The 25,497-nt window shown below is 38.4% G+C and overlaps 1 protein-coding gene across 7 annotated transcripts in view; it reads left to right on the top strand.

The window, feature by feature from the left end:
- The window catches only part of LOC123823592 (spermatid perinuclear RNA binding protein), a 137,944-nt gene that overhangs the window by 15,659 nt on the left and 96,788 nt on the right, over positions 1-25,497 (top strand). Inside the window, exon 2 of one of the 7 annotated variants that reach the window (XM_045846507.1) lies at positions 8,560-8,640. The exons of the other annotated variants lie outside the window; for them this stretch is intronic. The gene's annotated coding sequence lies outside the window, so the exon portion shown is untranslated. The remainder of the gene's footprint in view (positions 1-8,559; positions 8,641-25,497) is intronic. 7 annotated transcript variants of the gene reach the window in all.

Raw genomic sequence — 25,497 nt, 5'->3', positions numbered from 1 at the left:
TTCGTTATGAAATGGGAATCAATGAGAATGGTTGATATTTTTGCCAAATTCTCTCACTGAAAACCTAAGTATAGTTGCGTGTGTGTGTGACACATTTAGTTGTGTGTGACACATTTCATTACGTAATCTGCACATTATGTAGCCCCTGGAAAATGCTACACTTACGAGAGAATGAGAATTCAAAAGGCATATAATGTCTTAGCACTACTGTGAAAAAGATCTCTAGGAGTCCCTGGGCCATTATTAAAGAATGGTGGAGTTAGACAAATGGGTATACTAAAGGTAGTGACCAGGTTTGCAAACTGCAGCCTTAATAGTGGATAATCTGGAAATTATAATGGAATGGATTGTTGTATAAGCCTAAGTCTTAGAAAACCATCTTATTCTTTGAATAAAATGGCCTAATTTTGAAAATTGGTCATCGACTATCTGAGTGCTTGTTATATATGAAACATTGTATTAAGGTGTTACTAAAGCTATGCATTGTGAAAAAAGATTCCTTCAGTAGTTTGTAGACTGGCTGGAGAGGTAAAACAATTTCCTGAAAAGATAACTAATGACAGTGTTCTTTTTAACAAACGTGATGTACTGTGCTGAGTAGAATGAGTTTATTTTAATGTTAATAATTGCTTTATTTCACTTATCAATAATCACATTATTTTTAATTATGCTTTTACAGTTGTCATGATGTTTCCCCTTTTGTCCCCCCTCCACCCTGCACCTCCCCACTCCTCAGACAGTTCCTTACTCCCATCGTTCGTGCCCATGGGTCATGTGTATAAGTTCTTTGGCTACTCCATTTCCTGTACTGTACATTATATCCCCATGGCTATTCTGTAACTACCTATTTGTACTTCTTAATCCCCTCACCTCTTCACCTGTTCCCCCACACCATCCTCCCATCTGGGAAACATCAAAACGCTGTCTGTATCCATGATTCTGTGTCTGTTCTTCTTGTTGGCTTAGTTTTTTAGATTCAGTTGTTGATAGATTTGTATTTTTTGCCATTTTATTGTTCATAGTTTTGATGATCTTTTTCTTAGATAAATACCTTTAACATTTCATATAATACTGGTCCTGTGATGATGAACTCCTTTCGTTTTTTTTCTTGCCTGGGAAGCTCTTTATCTGCTCTTCAATTCTAAAGGATAGCTTTGCTGGGTAGAGCAATTTTGGCTGTAGGTCCCTGCTTTTCATGACTTTAACTATTTCTTGCCAATCTTTTCTAGCCTGCAAAGTTTCTTTTGAGAAATCAGCTGACAGTCTTATGGGAACTCCCCTGTAGTTAACTTCTTTTTTCTTGCTGTTTTTAAGATTTTCTCTAAAATGCCAAAGATTTAACCTTTGGCATTTTAATTATGATGTATTTTGGGGTGGGCCTCTTTGCATCCATCTTGTTTGGGACTCTTTGTACTTCTTGGCCTTGCATGTCTATTTCCTTCACCAAATTAGGGAAGTTTTCTTTCATTATTTTTTCAAATAGATTTCCAATTTCTTGCTCTTTTTTTTTTCTCCTTCTGGCACCCTTATGATGTGAATGTTGACCCTCTTGAAGTTGTCCTTGAGGGTGCTTATACTGTCCTCATTTTTTAAATTTTTTTCTTGTTCTGATTGGTTGTTTTTTGGTTCCTTATGTTCCAAATCATTGATTTGATTCTTGTCTTCACTCTACTGTCATTTCTCTGTAAATTGTTCAATTAGTGTATACTTTGTTTCTGACTATTTCTTTTTTATGCTGCTGAGGTCCTCACTAAGGTCCCTAAGCATCCTTATAACCAGTGTTTTGAACTCTGCATTTGATAGATTGCCTATTGCCCTTTTGATTAGCTCCTTTTCTGGAGTTTTGATCTGTTCTTTCATTTAGGTCATGTTTGTCTCTTCAATTTGGCATCCTCCCTGTGTTTGTTTCTATGTATTAGGCGAGCTGCTTGGACTCTGTGCCTTGACAGTATGGCCTAATGTAGTAGGTGTCCTGTAGAGTCCAGTGGCACAGCGTCCCCTATAACCCAAGCTGGTACTCAAGGTGCACCCTTTGTGTGGGCTGAGTACACTTTTCTCCTATAGGTGAGCCTTGGTTGTTGTTGGCAGATCAGTGGGAGAGAATTACCCAGGCCAGTCAGCTGCGAGGATTGGCTGTGACCACTTACCACCAGCCTCCACCCTCCTTGGAGGATCAGCTATGCAAGGGTAGGGTTATGGTGCTCCAGAGTGGGCTATAGCTGTCTACTGGGTGAGCTGGCCCTGGGGTTTCCTGGATGGTGCAGGCCAGGATCAGCCCCTAATCTGGCTTTTTCCCAGGGCCACCCTGCCCAAGCTATAACGCTATCTGAGATGGCTGCTGTGTGCTGGGCTCAGAGATTCCCAGGCAAAGCCAAGGTGTGATTCTAATCTGGCTCCTGCTAGTGCCGGGCCTAGGGTTCACTGTGGCTGGGGTTCACTGCGGCTGGCTATTGCTTGTTTGAGAAGAATTAAGAAGTTGTGAAACTTGAGCCAAGACCAGCCATTCATATGGAAAAGCAGCTTGGGTGGGCCCTTAAGTTGGGTGGGTTAGAGTCTCTGGGATCTCCAAGGTGGGTCAAGCAGTGTTAGCCAGGTTGATGGAGTCTCAGATATGGCATCAGCTTGCCTGCTCTGTGGCTTTGTGGGGGCAGGGCTTAGAAGAGGGACTATGGCCTCTGATTTGGCCTTGATACTAGACATTGCAGTTTCTCCTTGTATGCCACTGGTACCTTTCAAGTTGCTACCGTGGTCCTGGAACTCAGAGGCAGTGAGTCTGAGTTGGGAGTGAGTATGTTTGTGGGTTAAGAGGAACTGCTTGGGGCTCCAGAAGTTTTTTCCACCGAGTCAATGCCAGCTGGTTTTTGCAGCCAGAAGTTATGAGAACTTCTTTTTCTGGCATTGGAACCCTGGGCTGAAGGGTCTGGTGTGTGGCTGGGTCTCCTCACTCCCCAGATATCCCTCCTGAATTTTTATCCACCACACATGGGTATGGGACTAGCCTGTTCTGTGCCTGCACCCCTCCTACCAGTCTGGATGGATGTGGTTTCTTTAATTCTGTAGTTGTCAGATTCCATTCAGTCCTGTTTCTGATGGTTCTGAGTGATAGTTGTTCCATATTTTAGTTGTAATTTTGATGTGGTTGTGTGAAGAGGTGAGCGATGCCTGTCTGTGCTGCCATCTCGACCTGAAGATCTACAGTTCTTCAAAGATAGCTTTTTGTGTGTATGTTTGAGGGGGGAATTTGGTGGTGGTTATCTTCCCCCTTTTTTCAATCCTTACTCTAGGATATATTTATTGATTTTAGAGAGAAGGGGGGGACAAAGGGTAGTCACACACACACACTCCCTCTCCCTCTCCCTGATGTGAGAGAGAAACATTGATTGGTTGCCTCCATATGTGCCCTTACTGGCCATTGAACCTGCAACCTAGGTATGTGCCCTGACTAGAAATTGAACTCACAACCTTTTGTTGTATGCTATGGTGCTCCAAGCAACTGAGCCACCTGGCCAGGGCTATTCTCCACTTTTAAATATATTTATTGGTGTTTTGATTCCAAAGCTTAATAATATTATTGAAACATTTAATATACTTAATTCTTTGATGAAATTATGGTAAATAGTAATGAATTAAAAATTTCCAGGGTTTTCCTCCCAAGGTGATGTTTTACTATATTGGTAAGGAACAGTTTGTGGGTTTTTACAGCTGCTTTTAGGCCAAGAGTTGACTTACCTTTACTGTCTAATATGTTGCTCTTTGATTGAATAATATGGGTATAGTCTTTTGAAAGAGTATTGTGGCTTGCAAAGCTTGTTTAAGGAAAAAATTCATTTGTACTGGCAGTCAGCCAGTATTTTATAAGCTACAATTTTCTTTTGAATAGCTGGTGGTTTGTAGCTCCATAATTTGTGGTTCTTCTGACTTGTAAAAAGATTACACATATTTAAAAATGACCTTATCACTGTAATGTTTTAAGTAACATACAGATGTCGAATTCTGTTATGTTATAGTGTTCTTGTTTTTTTACTTCATTTTCCTGGATTGAGACTGTTTTAAATTAGTAATTTGTACAGTATGATGCTCCAACTCTCCCCTAAATAAACTCCAAACAAGTCTAAACCCAAAAACTATTTTGGTAATTTAACAGGAACAGCTAAAGGCACAGGAAATGGGAATCTTTCTACATCAGTCAGTCTGCCAAATCCTTGCCGTATCCCTGCTATTCCATTCCTTAACCACTGCTGCCCGGATATGTTGACTTATGTGGTATGTGGGTTTGTTTGGGTGTGTTTAGTGTTCCCACATGATATTTAGTTTTAAATCAGTTTCTTGTGACACTGCCACTGTGGCTGTTTCACATGCAGGTGGAAAAGAGCGCTTCATTTGAAATGCTTCATGTTCTGTACCTTGTTCTTGTGGTTTGTGTGTAGGTAATTAAGTTTGTGTAAATCGTGAGATTATTTAAAACCCTTCCTTTTGATTTCAGGTTAAATCTTAAATGGAGTATGGTAGTCTTTTTGCTTGAGATTTTGGAAAAGCCAGTTTAATAGCTTTATTTTTATAATTCTTATTTTTATACTTACAGAAGTTTTACAGATTTAAATGAACCTTGCACTCAACTTCAATAATAATTTATCTGTGTAATTTTGTCATTTCAAGGATGTTACATAATAGAATCATACAGTATGGAAACTTTTAACACTGGCTTTTTTTCACAGCATAATTCCATTGAGATTCATTGAAGTTGTTCCATGTATCAATAGTTCGTTCTTTTTTATAGCTGGGTAGTATTCCATGGTATGTAGGTATGTCACCATTTGTTTAATTATTACCTGTTGAAGGAAACTAGGGTTGTTTCCAGTTTTTGGCTAGTAAGAATAAAGCTGATGTAAACATTTCATATGTAGGCTTTTGTGTGATCATAAGTTTTAATTTCTCTGGGATTAATGCTTAAGAGGGCAACTGGTGGGTTGGGTGGTAAATGCATGTTTAGTTTTGTAAGACTTTACCATACTTTTTCAGAAAGGCTGTAGCATTCTACATTTCTACTAGCCACGTATGACTGGTCTAGTGTCTCCACATCTTTTCCAGCATTTGGTGCTATCAGTTTTTCAAGAGAAATTAATAGACTGTGTTATTTAGAGTACTTTAAATTTACAGAAAATTGACCAGGTAATACAGAGAGTTCCCAAATATACCTTCCTCCTTTGCTGGTTCCCCCTTTTATTAGCATTTTCTGTTAGTATGGTACATTTGTTAAAATTGATGGACCAATATTCATACATTATTGTTAGCTAAAGTCCATAGTTTACATAGGGTCACTCTTTGTGTTGTGTATTCTATGGGTTTTGACAAGTGTGAATGTTACCCACCATTATGGTATACAAAGTAGTTTTACTGCCCTAAAAAATCTCCTGGCTCCACTTGTTTATCCTTCCCCAACCTCTAACCCCTTGCAACCATGAATCTTCTTCCTCTCTCTACAGTTTTGCTTTTTCCAGAATGTCATATGTAGCCTTTTCAGGTTGGCCTCTTTTACTTAGTCATATGCATTTAAAGTTCCTCCATGTCTTTCAGTGGTTTGATAGTACATTTTTTAAAATATCTTTTATTGATTATGCTATTGCAGTTGTCCCATTTCCCCTTTCACTTCTCTCCACCCTGCACACCCTTTCCCACCCACTCCCCCACACTTTAGTTCATGTCCATGTGTCATACTTGTAAGTTCTTCAGCTTCTACATTTCTCATACTATTCTTACCCTCCCCCTGTCTATTTCCTACCTACAATCTATGCTACTTATTCTCTGCACCTTTTCCCCCTCTCTCTCCCTCCCACTCCCCTGTTGCTAACCCTCCATGTGCTCTCCATTTCTCTGGTTGTGTTCCTGTTCTAGTTGTTTGCCTAGTTTCTTTTGGTTTTGCTTTAGGTGTGGTTGTTAATAATTGTGAGTTTGCTGTCCTTTTACTATACATGGTTTTTTTTTTTAATCTTTTCTTAGATAAGTCCCTTTAACATTTCATAAAATAAGGGCTTGGCGAAGATGAACCCCTTTAACTTGACCTTATCTGAGAAGCACTTTATCTGCCCTTCCATTCTAAATGAAACCTTTGCTAGATAGAGCAATCTGGGATATAGGTCCTTGTCTTTCATGACTTGGAATACTTCTTTCCAGCCCCTTCTTGCCTGTAAGGTCTCTTTTGAGAAATCAGCTGACAGTCTGATGGGAACTCCTTTGTAGGTTACTGTCCCCTTATCTCTTGCTGCTTCTAGGATTCTCTCCTTCATTTTTACCTTGGCTAATGTAATTATAATGTGCCTTGGTGTGTTTCTTCTTGGGTCCAACCTCTTTGGGACTCTCTGAGCTTCCTGGACTTCCTGGAAGTCTATTTCCTTTGCCAGAATTGGGGAATATGTTCAAATATGTGTTCAATCTGTTGGTTTTCCTCTTCCCCTTCTGGTACCCCTATAATTCAGATGTTGGAACGTTTAAAGATGTCCTGGAGGTTCCTAAGCTTCTCCTCATTTTTTAAATTCTTATTTCTCCATTCTTTTCTAATTGGATGTTTCTTTCTTCCTTCTGGTCCCCTCTACTGTTTTCGGTCCCAGTTTCCTTCCCATCACTATTGGTTCCCTGTGCATCCTTCATTTCTTTTATGATAACCTGCATTTGTTCATCTAATTTGTGACCAAAATCAACCAATTCTGTGAGCTTCCTGATCACCAGTGTTTTGAACTGTGTATCTGATAGGTTAGCTATCTCTTGGTAGCTCAAAAGGATGAGTTCTGGGGCACTGATTTGTTCTTCTGTTTGAGCCATCTCCCTATTTTTTTTTTTTTTTGATGTGGTCGCTCCTGTTACGTATGAGTGGTGGAGCCTTAGGTGTTCACCTGGGCTGGGCACCCGAGTCGCTAGATTGTGACGTTGTATGTGAGGGCGGGGTCGAGAGGGAACAATGGCGGTAGCTTTGTTCTCTGTTGGACCTCAGTCCCTTCCCCGGGATCCTTGGGTGTGAGCTCTGTCCTGCTCCACAATCGCTGCCTCACTGGGTCCGCCAGCTGCCGCTTGCGTGCTCAGGGTCCACCTGCTGTGATCTTGTATGCCCCAGATGCCTTATCGTGCTCCTGATTGCCTTAGGCGCCCAATTCTCTCTGTTCTCAGCGCCGCAACCTGAGCCCGGCTGCTTGTCTCCGCCCCTCCTACCAGTCTGGATGAATAGGTCTATTTCAACTTCTTGGCTGTCCAACTTCCATTCAGATAAATTTTCTGTCAGTTCTGGGTGTTAATTCTGCCTCCAAATTGTTGTTGTTCCAATCTTGGTTGTGTGTGGAGGTACGGTGCGTCCACCTATGCCTCCATCTTGTCGGAAGTCCCCTGATAGTGCATTTTTAAATTGCAGAATAATATTTCACTGTATGAAATATCCCAGTGTATTCTATTAAAAGACATCTTGGTGTCTTCCAGTTTTTGGAAATTATGAATAAAACTGCTATAAACATTTGTGTACAGGTATTTGTGTGGACATAAATTTTGTACTCGTTTGGATAAATACCTGGGAGCGTGATTCCTGTGTTGTATGCTTAGCTTTTTTTTTTTAAAGGTGACTTGATCTTATTTATTTAGTTTTAACATTTTTTAGAGAGAAGGGAAGGTGGGGGGGAGGGAGAGGAACATTGATGTGGGAGAGAAACATCAATCCTTTGCCTCTCGTACACACCCCCACTGGGGACTGAACCTGCAACCCAGGCATGTGCCCAACCCAGGCATGTGCCCAACCCAGGCATGTGCCCAGACCAGGAATTGAACTGGTGACCTTTCACTTTGTGGGGTGATAACCCAGCCAGTGGAGACACACTGCTCAGGGCTGTATGCTTAGCTTAATGAGAAACTCAAGTGGTTTTCCTAAGTGGCTTGTACTGTTTTGTTTTTTTTTAATTCTCACCTGAGGGTATATTTAATGATTTTAGAGAGAAAGAAAGGGAAAAAGCGAGAGAGAGAGAGAGAGACAGACAGACAGACAGACAGACAGACACGTTGACGTGAAAGAGAAACATTGATCATTGCCTCCCATACATGCCCTGACCAGGGATCAAACCTGCAACCTTTTTGGTGTATGGGGATGGTGCTCCAGCCAACTAAGCCACTTGACCAGGGCAGCTTATGATATTTTGCATTCCCATGAACAATGGATTCTTTTTTTTATTTTAGCCATTCAGATAAATGTGTAATGATATTTCATTGTGGTTTTAATTTGTATTTCTATGATGGCTAATGACATTGAACGTCTTTTCATGTGCTTATTTGCCATCTATAGGTCCTTTTCAGTGAAATATTTGTTCATGTCTTTTGCTCATTTTCTAATTGGATTGTTTGCTTTTTTTACTGTTAAGGTTTGAGAGTACTTTATTTTCTAGATAGAAGTCCTTTGTTGGATATTTGGTTTGCAAACCTTTCTTCTAGTCTTTAGCTTGCCTTTTTATCTTCTTAACTGGGTCTTTCATAGAAAAGTTTTTAATTTTTTTTTTTTATCCTCACCCAAGGACATTTTTTCATTGCTTTTAGAAAGAGAGGAAGGGAGAGAGAGAAACATCGATTGGTTGCATCCTGTACTCGCCTGGACCAGGGATTGAACCTGCAACATAGGTATGTGCCCTCACCAGGAATTGAACCTGCAACCTTCTGGTTACAGGACAACACTCCAACCAACTGATCCACACTGACCAAGGCAAAAAGTTTTTAATTTTGATGAGGTCCAGTTTATTAGATGTTCTTTTTTTGGATCTCATTTTTGGTGTCGTGTAACAACTGTAGACTTAACCTATGTGTCCTGAAGATTTTCTTTTATTTTTTTTCCTAAAAGTTTTTACAGTTTTATATTTAAGTCTTTGTTCCTTTTGAAAAAGTTTTTTGTATAAGCTATGAGGTTTGGATTGAAGTTCTGTCTTTTTTGGCCTGTGGATGTTCAGTTCCTCCATTATTATTTGTTGAAAAGGCTGTCCTTCCTCCATTGAATTGCTTTTGCACCTTTGTCAAAACTCAGTTGGGCGTGTTGTATGGATCTGTTTCTGGATTCTCTTCTATTCCATTGATCTGTGTGTCTATTCTTCCGCCAAGACCACACAGTCTTGATGACTGTAGCTATATAGGAAGTCTTTAAATTGGGTGGAGTGACTTCCTCCCTTTTCTTTTCTCAAAATTGTTTTAGCAGTTCTAGATCCTATAAGAATTTCATTAAATCTATAGACCAATTTGGGGAGAATTGACAGCTTTACTATGGTGTATCTCTACCATTGTATTTTAATAGCTTGGAATGAAATTAGAGAGTAGTAGTTTTATAGAGGAAATAGTCAAAGTATTGTACTTAAATTGGAGAGAGACATTTGTTTATAATTAGCAAAATGTCAACTTACTCTCCCCCCACCTTTCTGGTGCTAAAAACAAAACACCATTAATAGAGCAGTGGAAATGGAAGCAGTTCATTTATTCATAAATGTATTCACTTAATATCCTTATGAGTATCTGTTGTGGGCCAGGTACTGTTTTAGTCACTGGAATACATTGGTGGATAACAGGCAATGTCCTCACTCTCATTGACCTTATGTTCCTGTGGGGAGAGGATAAATAATCAAATAAATGAGTTAAGTGGTGTGCAGAGAATTAAAATAGGAGAGTGAGGGAGAGGCTGCTTGATTGAGATCTCATTTGTGGTTAGATCTGAATGTTAAGAGTCAGTCTCAGAAAGAAAAGGGAGAAGACTGTTCCAGTCAGAGGGAACAGCTAGTGCAGTGGTACAGCGAAGGGACACAGTTGGCATGTGGAAGGAAGGAAAAGGAGGACCCAGTGCCTAGAGTTTAATGAGAGGAAGGGAAGGGAGGGAGGGAGGAACAGACAGATAAATACAGAGATAGATAGATAGATAGACAGATAGATAGACAGATAGATAGATAGGAGGGTGTATAGATGAGTTAGGTGAGTAAGCGAGAACCAGATCAGCTGGGACTTTATAAGCCAGGGTGAAGAGTATGGTTTTTATTCTGAGGATGATGTAAGTAGCCATTGGGAGATTTTGAGTAAGAGAATGAAAGGTTTAATGCTTTAAATGATGACTCAGGTGTATGGAGAAAGGAATGTGTGTATTGGCCAGGAATGTGCATTAGGAGGCTGTTTCAGTACAGGCGAAACACAATGCTAGGAAAGGATTCAGGATATACTTGAGAGGTAGAATTAATAGAATATGTCAACAGTCTGTTTCAGGGATGATTTTTTTTCCTTTTAGAGCTTGGGTGTATAGTTATTGGTATTCATTGAGATGGGTAAGACTTGGGAGCAGAGTAGGTTTTGGGGGAAAATTCATAGTTGTGTTTTGATTACTTTGTTTTCATTGATGGCAGTCATAATTGGATAGGCAAGTCTCGACTCCAGGTAGAGGACAGGATTGTAGGTATAATATGGTGATCTGTATATAGACGTTATTTAGACTGATGGAACTGGGATAGGCCACTTAGGAGAAAGTGTGATGAAAAACAAGGGGACCTAGGAGAGAGCCTCGGACCACTGGAGTTGTATGAGGTCTGGAAGAAGTGGAGGCAGAGCCCCTAGAGACTTAAGAAGGTTTAGCCATCAGTGCCTGTTTTTAGCTTGCCCCCCTTGAATTCATAAACTTGATAGTACTAAAGAAAATGCAGTACCCCTAGATTTTGTGTGGTGTGTTGGGCAAACAATACTTAGAATTTTTATATATGTAACAGTGTAACAATTTCGTTAAGAAAATTCATGATATATAGAGTAATTGAGTAAGTACTTTGGGTCTAGCATAATGCTGAAATTAGGGGAGCCAACAAAAGTATAAAAAAATAGAGACCTTGTTTTCATTGAACTTTGGTGAAAAGAGAAGTAAGAAGGAATAACAAAATGCAAGCTATGGTAGTTGGAGAGGATTTCATGGAGGAGTGGGGGCTCGAAGAATAGGTAGGACTTGAGTAGGCAGAGGTGAAGAAGAATATCAGGGAATAGAATAAGGTGTGGTGGAAAGAAAGGTGGCTTTTCAGTCAGAAGGACTGGTTTGAATGTGGGCTTTATTACTCACTAGCTTTGTGACCTTGGTTGAGTCCCTGTGAGCCTGCATCCACCCGGGGGCATACTTGGCTTGCCTCTCAGGGCTGCTGTGAAGATGAAGACTCTGAGTTGCTTTATCTCTAATGGTAATGTACTAGTCCTGTTGGGTGGCTGATTCACAGATACTCATTTTTGAACTTGCTTCATAAATTCTTACTGTAGTGCCTAGCTCAGCGTGAGGCATTTGGTTCAGGGGTGTCCAATGCATGGCTCATGGGCCACATGGGGCCCAAGATGGCTATGAGTTCGGCCCAACGCAAAATCATAAATTTACTTAAAACCTTTTTTTGCTCATCAGTTTTCATTAGTATTTGTGTATTTAATGTGTGGCCCAAGACAACTCTTCTTCTAGTGTGGCCCAGAGACGCCAAAAAGTTGGGCACCCCTGTTAGATTATTACTGTGCTTCAGCTATAAGAATAAGCAGAAGGAGGTGACAATCTCTGCCCTTTAGGAGTTTTGCTATCAGTGATTGGTCCTACTCAAATGAATGCAAAGCATTCTGTGCCCTAGTGCCTAAATTTGTAGTGCAGATACAACTAGAGAGGTCAGGATAGCTGTCTTTGTGGACCTCACTGTGGCAGTGAAACTAAGTGTGCCCCAGGAAGAAGAGGTAGGATTTGGATAGGCAGGGAAGGCAGGATAGGCATTCCATACAGAGAGAACTTCTATTTTTTTTTTTAATTTATTTTATGTATGTATTTTTAGGGGTAGCAAAGCATAGATGTTACTGCCCCTGCTGAGGAAATCATTAGTAACACTTAAAGATTCTCATTCTGAACCTTGTAATGTTATAATTGAATATACCTTCCTCCCTATACAATATGTTGAAATTGTGCCTATTCTCCATTTGGCATTACAGTGTAGAATTTAATTTTGGATTATTTTTTAAGATATGAAATTGCTTATGTGATATACCTAGGTTTAATGTCCGTTATGGGTTTTCTCTTTTATGTGTATAAATAACAAGGCTCCCTCTATTTTATGCTGTAAGAATTATTGTTAGAAAGGCAGGGTAATTTTCTGAAATTTCCTTGGTTAGTCTCCTGTCACATCTTTAGATTACTTGAATTTCATCTGTTTATGAATTCATGTGCATATGTGGGATGCGAGGATGACCTTTTGTTTTGGAAAACAGTGCCATCAGAGTTCCTGTACAGCCTGTGCTGGAATTGGGTTGTCTTAATACAATGCACTGTTCTCTTTTGGTCACTGTAATGGTTTGTAAATAGCTGGACCTTAGGTCATGCTTCTTTTCTGCAGCTGTCTTTTTTGGTTACTGGAAATGAGATGCTTTTCAGTTTCCTTTAAAGGAATCTGGTTTAATTGCCTCTACTAGAATACTTTGCACCACTAGTTAATGTGGTTCAAAACATTGCAGTAGTCTTCTTTATTGACACATGACCAACTCAGTGAAATCATGCAGTATTATGATGAATTTTACAATTTTAATAGTAAAAGTTAGCAATTCCTGAATATTCTTGTGCCATGCACTCTGCTAAGCAGCTTTAAAATATGGAATTTTTCCATTTAAATGTCACAGTAACTCAACGAGGTAAGTACTGCTTTTATTCCCACTTTACATATGAGACAGGTTAATTTCCTATCTCAAGTTTACACACTTGCAAAGTAATGGAGCAGGGATATGAACCCTGGTGGTCTGATTTTAGGGCATATTCTCTTATCCACTTTGTTTTACAGTCTTCTCAGATAATATGTTTCTGGGGAACTGCCATATTGTGAGTTTTATTTTATCTTTTATGTGTTACCTTGTGTGAGGGCATTGGAAGCTCCTATGCTCTTATTAAGTTCCTATTAGGGATTTTATAGTTGCAGTCATCACCTTGTGTGAGGGGTTGGCTTTGTATTAGTTATGTAACCCTCCCTAGCTGTTGAATTAGAGCCCTATAATATATTGGCTAAAACCCCAAAAGACAGTGCTTAGTAGTCCAGAGCAGTTGTCCACATCAATACATGGCTCACTTTTATGTAGGTAGGCATTTAGTGACCTCAGGCCCTTGCTGATACACTAGGAGGTAAGGTGCCATTCTTTAATATTTTGGGTATTTCATCAATGTTCTTGGTGAAAGTGCACTTTTAGCAGCAGATTTTGTGGTAAATCTTATTTAGGATTGGAAGCTGTGGACTGGCAGAATGTTAAATATTTGTACAGATGGATTATTAATCAGAAAGTAAAGTGGACACTTCTGCACATTTCCATTTTAATGTAACAAAAGCAGCAAACTCCTTCTGGTTGACTTTTTTTTTCTTTCTTTTCTTGAAACCCTATCTTGTTGAGCACTCCATTTTTAAATTTCAGAAGAGATGACTTTGGTATGGTGGAATTTTAGTAGATAGAAGTAGCATGGTTTAAATTTATTTTCCATGTAGCAAACTATCCTTCCATCATCCCTTACAACTTTAGTTTTGCCATGAAAGGGACAAAGTTCAGACAAAGAAATACCATTCCATTGCATCTGGTTTGTGACCTCTATATGGCTCTCTGAGATAACATTGTATTTTGCTGAAGTTGTGCCTTAAGTGATCCAGTCATTTCTTAGATTTTCTGTTGTCTTGACAAGATATCAATAGAAATACAGTGTCTACATAAGAAATTTACTAAAGCCTAATTGAGGTCTTGATAAAACACAGACTAGCATTCTTTGAACGCTTTTGTAAGAATAAATGCAGTTATGTATGTTTTCTGTAATCCATTATTTTAGCATATACACTTTGAATTAAATAATAGACTAAAATATAGACTGAATTTTTTAAAAAAGTGTTTATTCTCCTACTTCTGCAGCTTTGAGTTCACTTTTTGGAAGAATATTTGTAAAAGTTTGGCCTTCTACCACAGACAAGAAATGCAGACAGGTGTCCTGCTAAAATTCTGTTTGTGCCTCTTTCTTTGCCTAAAACAATAGGACAGCACTTTCAGGCAATTTTAATGAAGTTCATTTACAGTGCATAAAGGTATGTAATTTAAACCCTGATCTTAATATGATTCTTGTGTTCACTTGTATTTAAAATCTGAATGCCTAGTACCCCAAAAATTAAGTTCATTGGGCAAATACAAATATATAGGCTGAGATGAGGCACTTCATGTAGTATTGCTCTTAAACAAGTAACTGGGGTGTGGGGTATCTAAGACTACAAAGAGAATGGAAAGACCACCGGGCACTTTTAGTCATGAGTCCAGGGTTTGCGTCTGAGCCATGCTAATATGTTTTGGTGACGTTGAGCAAGATAACTTCAGCTTTTTGATTCCTAGTTTTCTCTTTGAAAAATAAGGATCTGTAGTTTAATCTTTTGACCAGTTTTAGCAGTCTGAGTCTGTGATTCTCATCTCCTCATTCTTTTTCTCCTGATGTGTTTTTCTGACTTGTCAAGAGAAAGTTAACTATGTAGCTGTTCCAGCATTTTTTCTTTTGTCCTGATGAATGGTCTTGATATTAGAAAACATGTATTGAATTATTCCATCTAACTTTAATACACTTTCTAAAACTAGCTTTAAAGGAGGCATGAAATGGAAGTATTTAGTTTTACATTTTAATTGTATCTCACTGATGTCACTGTGAAACAAGCTTGTGAACTGGGAAGATAGACAAATACGCTTTGTAAACCTAATCAGAGAAAGGAAATCACCTTGGTACCTATCTTCCTATTACAGTCCTTTGAATTTCCATTTTAAGACAGAGAGCAATAAAATCAGTTACTGAGTATATTGTATATGGACTTTATCCGTATAAGTTCAATTGCTATTATGTTCTCTAAGCATTTTATTATTAACAAGTTTAAACATGCAAAAAAGTTGTATAGTGAACACATTCTACAAGTAGTCTAAACCATTAACATTTTCTTTTATTTGCTTTATCATATATCTGTCCATCTATTCATCCCACAGTCTGTCTGTCAATCTATCTTAATTTTGATGTATTTCAAAATAAGTTGCAGACATCCTTACAGTTTACTCCTAAACACTTTGACATGCAAATAATTAGCTAGAGTTCAGTACTTGTTTACACTTTTTAAAAAGTGTGGCATGGTTGGCAGTTACCAATTGAGCACTTGACATTTTCCAGGGTGTGTGCTAGTCTGGCAGATAGATGAAGACACAGTTCTGCCTTTATGGTGCTGATGGGATAAATAGACATGTGTAAGAAAGTACTTATTGTACTTGGACCTTTAAGTTGCAAATAATAGAAACGAGCAGTCTCTAAAGATACAGGTGTTGCTTTCAGAACTTAAGGACAGGGATTCAGAGGGGCTTTAGGAAAGACTGGAACCAGGAACTGGAAGCCCACAGGACTGTCTCCTCTTACCTCTTTCACTCTGCCCATCTGTTCATTCTTTTCTCTTTGAAGATCTTCTTTCTCATTTCTGTAGTACATATGGTGGAATATGCCTCCCACCCTCAGCCTTTCTTTTAAGGCTAACAGTTCGTAGCCACACAGACACTGTTTCTAATTTTGATTCCAAGTTCCTGGGAGGTAGAATCTGATTGGCCCAGCCCTGACCCAGCTGTGCTTGAGGGCAGGGTTTGAAGTACATATCTCCTGTTGGAAACCTACTTTTGTGATGGAGCAAAGTAAGAGGGATAGAAGACACAGTTACCAGAACACGTATGGGGCTATTGTAAGTGAGGCTGACTTTGAGAAATGTTTCTAACTACAAGTGTGCAAAATAATTCTATAGACAAGAATAGGAATAGCATAGAGGGGGGATGAATCACTATTTAGGGATGAAGTGGGGGTCAGGCACAGCTTCCTGGAGAAATTGATGGCTGAGTTGGGTTTTAAAAGATTAGTACAGCAGAGTAAGGGAGGATATGCTTTACAGAAGAGCATCAGTAGAAAGATAGGAAATGGCATCGAGTTTTTAGGTAATTGTAAGCACATTAGTAGATTTGTAGTATAACTTTTGAAATGGAGCAAGTTTTGTAGAGGGAAGAGAGAGAGACATGGTGGGAGAGAGAAGGAGAGAGAGGTAGAGATAGATATTAGATAGCTCAGGGCCAGTTCATAGAGAACCTTACCTTGCTAAGATATGGGAAGCCAGGAAAAGTAGGTGGCAGTCAGATTTGTGTTTTTAAGAAATCGTTTCATTGGATGAACTGGAAGCATTTTCATCCTTTTGAGATCCTGGACCAAGAAAATGGTAGCAAAAAAGAAAAGGGAAGATGTTTAGGCAGTAAAATCTTCTCTACTTGGGATTTACTGGCTGTAGTGGGAGAAAAAGAAATCTTAAGATGAAGCCCTCTGATCTTCTGACCTGGGTGACTAGGTGACTTGGGATACTAGCCAAGATAAGAAATAAAGAAGAATGAGGTGCTATTAGTGGTATATTTCTTGATCTGCCTGATACGTAAATTACAAGGTACTTTTTCAGAACTGTTAAATTGTGCTTATATGTTTTATGCATTTTTTCTGTGTAAGTTATATTTCACAATCTAAAATGTTAAAGGACAAAGGCACAGGATAAAATGTATTTGGGAAAAATCCTGACTTTAGGATTAGACATTTGCATTAGGGGTGTCCATGTGACCCTTCAAATAGAAATGTGTAGAAGGCAATTGGATATGAAATCTGAAGTACAGGAAAGACTTACAGGCTGCTGATACAGAGGAAGGGATTAGATTCGAGCTGTAGTTCCCAAGCGTGGCTGGATATTAGAATCTTGGAGAGTTTTAAAAAGTGATAACCTACACACTTTGCCTCTTCACACAACCAAAAGAAGGACAACAACAAATTTAAAAACAAAAAATAACCAGAACTGCCAGAAAATCTAACTCTATGGAAGTCTGACAACCAAGGAGTTAAAGAAGAAACATCCATCCAGATAGGCCATGAAAGAACAGATCAAAGCTCCAGGAAAAAATAAAACTAAGTAATGAAGAGATAGCCAGCCTGTCAGATGCACTGTTCAAAACACTGGTAATCAGGATACTCTCAGAAATGGTTGAGTATGGTTGCAAAATAGAGGAAAAAGTGAAGGGTATGAAAAGTGAAATAAAGGAAAATGGAAATGCATAGGGAACCAACAATGAAGGGAAGGAAACTGGGACTCAAATCAATGATTTGGAGCAGAAGGAAGAAAGAAACATTCCACCAGAACAGAATGAAGAAACAAGAATTCAAAAAAAAAAACACGAGAGGCTTAGGAACCTCCAGGAAAACTTTAAATGTTCCAATATCCAAATCATAGGGGTGCTAGGAAAAGAGGAAGAGCAAGAAATTGAAAACTTATATGAAGAAATGATGGAAGAAAACCTCCCCAGTCTTGCAAAGGAAACAGACATACAAGTCCAGGAAGCTCAGACAGTCCTAAACAAGTTGAACCCAAAGTTGGCCACACCAAGACACATCATAATTAAAATGTCAAAAGTTCAAGATAGAGAATCTTAAAAGAAGCAAGAATAAAGAAGAGAGTTACCTACAAAGGAGTTTCCATAACACTATCAGTGGATTTCTCAAAAGAAACCTTACAAACAAGAAGGGGCTGGAAAGAAGTTTTCAAAGTGATGAAAAGCAAGGATCTATATCCAAGATTACTCTATCCAGCAAAGCTATCATTTACAGTGGAAGGGCAGAAAAAGTGCATCCCAGATAAGGTCAAATTAAAGGAGTTCATCATCATCAAGCCCTTATTATATGAAATGTAAAAGGGACTTACCTAAGAAAAAGAAGATAAAAAATATGAACAGTAAAATGACAATAAACTCACAGCTATCATCACCCGAACCCCCCCAAAACAAAAATGAACTAAGCAAACAACTAGAACAGGGACAGATTCACAGAAACAGAGATCACATGGAGAGTTATCAGTGGGGAGGGGGAGAGAGGAGAATGGGGGAAAAGTTACAGGGAATAAGAAGCATAAATGATAGGTACAAAATAGACAAGGGGAAGTTAAGAATAGTATGGGAAATGCAGAAGCCAAAGAACTTATCTGTACAACCCATGGGCATGAACTAAAGATGGGGGAATGATGGTGGGAGGGGGGTGCAGGGCAGAGGGGAATAAAGAGAAAAAATGGGACAACTATAATAGCATAATCAATAAAATATGTTGAAAAATAAAATGAAAAATATTGATAACCTAGATCCCACACCAGGCCAATTAAATTGGTTTCTGGGGGTGCAGGGCATAGCATCTAGCTTGAAAAGGTCCCTGAACACAGAGATCTAACTACTGGGTTATAGGGAGGTCAGTTATTACCTATATCCAGTAACTGAGTAGGTTTTGCGGAGGATTTTGTATTTGCTTTAGAACTCAATATAGTTTTATCTTTTTGGGGGGACATAATTCTTCTGCCTTGTGTTTCCTCCCCATAATACCTGAAATTTTAAAAAGTATGGTTTTTGTTAAAATAATGATGTACATGTGTTTTTGAAGAAAAATGTGTGGAAGATACAAACTGTTAAAACAATTTAAAAACAGAAGCTTTCTTCTGATGAAATGGCTGTGTCTCCTCTAATTTCATTTACTAATAGTGTATAGTCCTTGCAGCCAAACATAGATTGCCTCACCAGCTGCAGTGTCTTTGAATAGTAAATACAAAGGACAGTGATTGGTAAATTAATTGTGTGTGTGTGTGTGTGTGTGTGTGTGTGTGTGTGTGTGTGGTAGTTTGAAAGGCAGACAGCTGTGAATGGTGAGAAATTTTTTCTGATTCATGTGAGAGGGAAAGGACAACTTGTCTCTTTTCATTACTTTATCATTCATCAATAAATGAAAATTTATTTATTGCATGACTTTATCATTCATCAGGGTTCTCTATATATCAAGAAGTATTTATTAGCACTGGAAATTGCTGAAGAGTATATTAGGAAATTTATGTAAGTTTCTAACTAAATAGGTAAAATAGATAACAATGCATGGGAGCTGCCGATACTTGAGTTGGGGAGGACATAAAAATGACAGCTGAATGCAAAAATTATTTGATAATAATAAGGATCCATTTGCTGTTCAGGAACTGGGATGATTTCTTGAGCTTGAACATTTAGGGATGATTTATACATAGATGATTCCAACACACTGGCTTCTGGTTACTTGGACTCTCCTCCTCTAGAGATCTTGTTTTCTGTGGACCTCGGTCAGACCATGGACCTGAGATCCCTCCATCCTCCCATTTTTTCATTGTCTTTTATCTCAATGTTCTCACTTTCTTTCTCGCCCTGCTTAAATTCCATAGTCCATCATTATGCAAACTTATTTGCATATACTTTCAACTTCCATGCCCTTCTTTATTATATTCACTTGGCAAAACTTACAACCCTGGTTAAGTCTGACTCCTACTCTATACTTGTACCTGTGCCTCTAAACATAGCTGGAAAACACATGTGCATGCGTACACACACTCCCACACCCATGGTAACTAATCTTATTTTTAAATTCAGGACCTTGAACCTCAAGTGGGTCCTTAATGCTGCCAGGCAGTCATACTACCTCATCCATTCACTCTTTGTCACTCTCCCAGACAGCTCTTTTCTACACTCCCTTTTTCTTTTTAAACCCGTGTAACACCTTGTCTCCCATTCAGCTGATGACCTTGCTTCCTCCTTCACTAAGAAAACTGAAGCACTCTGTACCCATGTGTTCTGCCTTCCTGTTATCATGGATGCACAATCTGTCTGTATCCAAGACAGTCCTTTACTTGTGTGCTGGATACCATCCCCTCTCAACTGCTCAGGGGTGTTGCTTCAGGAATTTCCCCACTCCAGTTTTTATGCATCACGATTTTGTTGTCTGCTGGATCATTCATCAGCCTATAAACATATTATTTTTTCAACCTTAAAGGTATTTTCTTTTGACCCCACTTTCACTGCCAGGTACTGTCCCATTTATTTGCCTTTTTTGTAGTAAAACTTCTGAAAACAGTTGTCTGTATTCAGCTGTTCTAATTTCTTTTCTCCCGTTCTCTATTATGTTTTATTGAGACATAGTTCATATACTGTAAAATTCACCATTGTAAGTGTACAATTCAGTTATTTTTAGTGTATTTACAAAGTTGTGCATCCATTGCCCCTATCTAAATCCAGCACTTTCTCATCATCCTTAAGAAACCTTACACCCCTTAGCAGTTGCTCATTGTTCCTTTCATACTTCAGTTCCTGGGAACCCCACTAATTTTGTCTCTGTCTCTATGGACCTACCTATTCTGAGTATTTTATGTCAGCGGGGTCATACAATGTGTCTAGCTTCTTCTACTTAGTATTTTTTTAAGGCTCATCCATGTTGTAGCATGTATTAGAGCTTCATTCCTTTTAATGGCTGAATAATATTCCATTGCATGGACATGTACTACATTTTGTTTATCCGTCAGCTGATGCACATTTGGGTTGTTGTCTCTTGTTGGCTATTATGAAATATGCTGCTATGAACATTCATGTTCAGATTTTTGTGTGAATGTCGGTTCTCAGTTCTCTTGGGTGCATACCTAACAGTCCTGTGGTAAGCTTGTGTTTTAACATTTTGAAGGACTATCAAACTGTTTTCCAAAATGACAGCATTTACATTCCTTTTAGCAATTAAGATTAAAATTATGATTTGTCAGACACCAATGCCTGTACTTTGTTGAAACACTTTCTTTGCCTTACTGCCTCTCACTAAATAAAAGTATATATTCATCTGTTCAACAGTATTTATCAAGCTCCTGTTATATGTATAACACTGTGGTATGGACTGAGGTGGATACCAGATTTTGAGACATAATTCTGACCTTCAACTTATAGTTTGGGGAAGAGCATGCCAAAATATTCAAGTGGCAGTATGAGGCAGTATGTGATTAATAGCTAAAATGGTGATAACTACACTAATTACTGAGCTTATACAAGGGAATTTCAATGTTGGCTGAATCAGAAAATGTCCTGTGAAGGAGGTAGAACTTTGAACCTGGGCAAAATTTGTTGAGTGTGGAGATTGTAGAGGCTGTTTTAGGCAAGGGTAAGTCATATGAAAATAGCATGAAGGGCTGAATGATAGATTTGGGAGATGGCAGCAAGGTTGATTTAGCTCTAGCTGAAGTTTATAAATGTTGAAGATGGGATTGTATGTGAGGTGATGCCTCAGTGGGAACCATACATTCCTGTTCTCTCTCTCTCTCAGGTCTCGGGGAGAGTTGATTGGGGTGGGGTGATACAATGAAAGTCGAAAGTATTACTTAAGAGGGCAAGAGCTTGGTTTGTCTTCATATTCCAACCTAAATTTCAGTTATATCCCTATTGCTTCCTCACTTACACTGTGGGTAAAGTAACATTTCAAAGCTTTATTTGTGAATTTGAAATAATAGTACTTACCTTACAGAGTTGCTGTGAGGATTAAATAAATTAATACATGCAATGCACTTAGAACAGTGCCTGGAACACAGTAAGCATAATGTGTTAGGTATCATTTGATATTATTAAATGAGATTATGCATGTTAGTAACCAATGCCTAGCACATGGTTAATCACAATCACCAATAGAATGTGTATAGGATAAATACTATAAATTATATTTTCATACCCCTGTACCTAGGTATAGGAGATGTAAAATCTCCTACATTGTAAAATCTTTAAAGTTCTATTAATGTATGGATAACTATATAATTCCCATAGGTTATTTCCCCATTGCCTCAGTTTTCTGATTACATCATTCCTATCTACTCCTCAGTTAATTCATTTTATCAATAAAAATAATAGTGAAGAAAACACTTTATGATAAGCATGTGTAGTCAGAAAAGAGGGAAGGAGGTATGTTATAATCTGTGGTGAAAAAGTGTGTCATAGATGGAGGCTAGCTATACAGGTGCCACAGGGAAGATGTAGGAATTGGCTGGTTGCTTTTTTTGAATTTAGAAACATTACCTCTGGGCTCTATTTAATTTGGTCTCTTTAGGAAATTGTGTATTACTGAAGGATGCTAGTTCAGCTTCTGCCATAGTTACAAAGAATAAAAAACTGCCTTCTCTGTTAAAATTTTATTCCAAGGGAAATTGTATGAAGTCATTGAAGTATCTGGACTGACAGGTAGAAATGCTTTTAAGTGAAGTCTCATTAATCTTTAAGAAGCTGAAAAGCAAACATGTATCAGGGAAGCAGTGTGGATTTGCAATATTAAAATACCATTGTCTTTAAATATTGTCATAAAGGTGAATGGAAAATAATTTAAGAATGGACACAAAGTATATTTCTTTCAAAGTTAAAATAGCATTAAATTAGATGCCTTAGTGACAGTAACCTTAACAAGTAGCTAATTGTAACTTTAAGCAAGGTTTAACTTTAGTGACTACTAAAAATCATTAGATTTGCGCTAATTGGAATGATTTCACTAGTGAAGTTGCCTTTCAGTGCACATGTAAATCTAGAGGCACTAAACACATCGTCCTTTTTTAAAAAATTGGGTTGGCCAAAAAGTCTGTTACATTTTTTCCATAAAATAAATGACACATTTTAAAAATTTTCACCCCTCACTTAATTGATTTGGATATTTTGAGGATGACAGCTATCTTCCGCTTTTGGCTTCTAATGGGTGGAGGCCAGGGGTGCTGCTTAACATCGTCCAGTGCATGTGACAGCCCCACAGCAAAGAATTATTTGGCCAAAATGTCAGTAGTACCAAGAAACTTTGCAAACCACTTTTGACACGTTTGATCAGTCTCAGCACCTCCTCCATACATTGCACAGATCCTTTTTTGCATTTCAGTTGCATTTTTACCTTTCTTGAAATAATAAAGCATAATACACCAATAATATTGTGTATCTTCTTACATCTTTAATATTAAAATGGCTGTACAAAAATTCACCAATTTTGATAAATTAAAAAAAATGTGTGCTGAAATGACAGCTGTCACAATACAATCTAACAAAATGGTTTCAAATGAAGTTAAAGACAACAGTACTGAGCCTTTGTATAGACAAAAACTAAACAACCTTTCTGGCCAACCTAATAAATTATATTTCAGATATTCAGTAGTCTAATTACTAATGATTTGAACCTTTTTGTTTTAATTGGCAACTTTTTCTTAAAAAGAATTCCTGTAAATACTGGTACATTTTTCCTTTTTTTCATATTCTTTGCATTTCTTATAAATTGGCAAGGAAGTAACTTTGCATATGGTCTCTTTTCTTGGAATAAGAGACTTTTCTCTTTCTTTATTTCTAGTCTGCTTTCCTAACCTTTAACTACCCTGTTGACAGATGGTCATTATGCTGGAGATGGAATATGCTTCTCCTCCATCATTTTGAATAACTGTTTCAAAAAAGGCAACTTCTGACTGTGACTTAAGTTTTCTCATGACAGTGTTATTTAAGATTGTATAACTTTTTCATTGCCAGTTTTGATTCTTGAAGCTCTTCTAATTTTTTGTGTTGAGTTTATATCTGTATATAATACTAAATGAAAAGCCTAACCTTTACATTTTAAGTTATTGAATGATTATATCTTCCTGACCCCTTAACTCAATTTTCAGTTGGTTGACACCACCTTGTCAAGCCCATTGGGCACCTACCTTTTACTTGAAGGCTCTCTAGGGTAGTGATCCACAGGTTTTGGCACCGAGCAGACTAAGGTTCAAATTATAGATATGCCTTTGTGGTGTCTTTGGACAAGTTACTTAACCATCTGAGTCTCAGTTTTTCATCCTTAAGATGGAGACCAATCATACACTATTGAGTCTGTAGGGCTGATGTAAATCCTGACTTGGAGGATTAAAGTGTCTGGTGTATACTCTGTGGAACATGGAGGATCAAAAATGGAGGCTTAACTACAAAGGTGATCATTTTACAAGATTGGTCATGTAATTGTGTGTGATATGGCAGCAGTGTTTATTATTTATATGAGCAGTTTCCTTAAGTGAATTATCTGGTAATAAAGTATTTTTAGAATGAATGATGCCCAGCATCTCAGTTGAAGCATACTTTCATGAGCTTGAATTTGCTTTTTGGTAACTAATGGTGCATAGTAGCTGTGATCATAGCACCTGCTTGCCTACAGCCTGGTAGAGAGACAGCTCTATGGCAAGACTGTCTGTTACAAGTCTGGCTGTGCTGCAGCTCTGGAGAATGATGAGGAGCTGCTCATATGTCCCACCAGAAGTAACAACACCGAGTCCTTATTGGATCACCAGTCATCTATTCATTTGTTTATTTATTTCACCAACGTTTGAGTGCTTACTATCCAGGTACTGTGATATGTAGTAGTAATACAGTGGAGAATAACACACAGTATCTGCCTTCAAAACGCATGTGGTTACAGACTGGTAAGTGATGAAACGTAAGGCAGAACTAGTGCAGTGGGATGGGAGCATATGGGAGGGCTAATTCTGTTCAAGCTGGGCAAAGGGTTGTGAAGGTGTAGAGGTCAGGCAGAGGTGTTGTCTAAGCTGAGTGCATGGTCAGGGTGGAGTGCTTAAGGAGTTAAAGAGAGTAGTTTGAAAATTTTATTTCAGGAGTTAAGTATTTTATTTCTGAGAGTAGAGGTGACTGAGTAAGCAGGCCTGAGTCTAATTTCCAGCAAAACAGTGGGAACTCAGATTTCAAAAATCCTTTCTTTCTCACTGTTATTGGAAATGGGGAGTAGACCTAATGTGCCCTGGAAAGATAACAGTGGAATCTCACTTGGAAGCGAAGGGCATTCTCTTTCATGAAAGTTTAGAATATGAGCCACAATGTATTGATTGAGTTTTTTTTTAATTTCATTACAATAAATATTTATTAACTGAGTTAGCAAATGGGATTGGCATGGTTCTGGTCCCCACCCACCTCCAACCTTTAGAATTAACATCTGAGAGGATTTGGAATCAGGTGGCTGGCTTAGTAACAAAGGTTATTAAACATAAAAGTGAATTTATATCTTGACTCTGTCACTTACCCTGTGGTTTTGTACAAATAACTAATGTCTCTTTAAGCACTTTAAAGACGTTCTTGTTTAGTTTAAAACAAGTGTTGTTGAAATAGGTGGCTCCTCAGGGATAAGGAGCCAGACTCAGATCAGTTACATGCTTGCTCTTGTTTGCGTATATGTATGTGTATGTGTATATGTATGTCAGGGTTAGTAATGTTAATAGATTTTGTTTGTTCATTTATTATATATGATAAGTAGGTAGCAATATCACTGGAAAGGAAAGGAAATGGTGCTTTGAAGGGAGAATGAGTTTTACAGTTGTTGGGATGAAGGAGGGCTTCCTGAGAGGTACTGAGAGGGGTGGGCTTTTTGGCAGAGGATTTATGCAGCGAGTCACGAATAGCTCCAGCTCTGTAGACAGGTCGTCTGGTTTGAATCCTGGCTTCGCCCACTGACTAGCTGCTTGATCTCAGATGCGCTCCTTCACTCCTTTAGACTGTTGTTTCCTGTTGAATTGATATACTTGTATCCCCTACAGAGGGTTTTTGAGAATTAAATGAACT

The sequence above is a fragment of the Phyllostomus hastatus genome, unplaced genomic scaffold (genome assembly GCF_019186645.2).
Source record: "Phyllostomus hastatus isolate PE091 unplaced genomic scaffold, TTU_PhHast_1.1 phas_contig_495, whole genome shotgun sequence".
Taxonomy (NCBI): domain Eukaryota; kingdom Metazoa; phylum Chordata; class Mammalia; order Chiroptera; family Phyllostomidae; genus Phyllostomus; species Phyllostomus hastatus.
The sequence above is the reverse complement of the archived record's forward strand: the minus strand, read 5'-3'. Positions and strand labels throughout refer to the sequence as shown.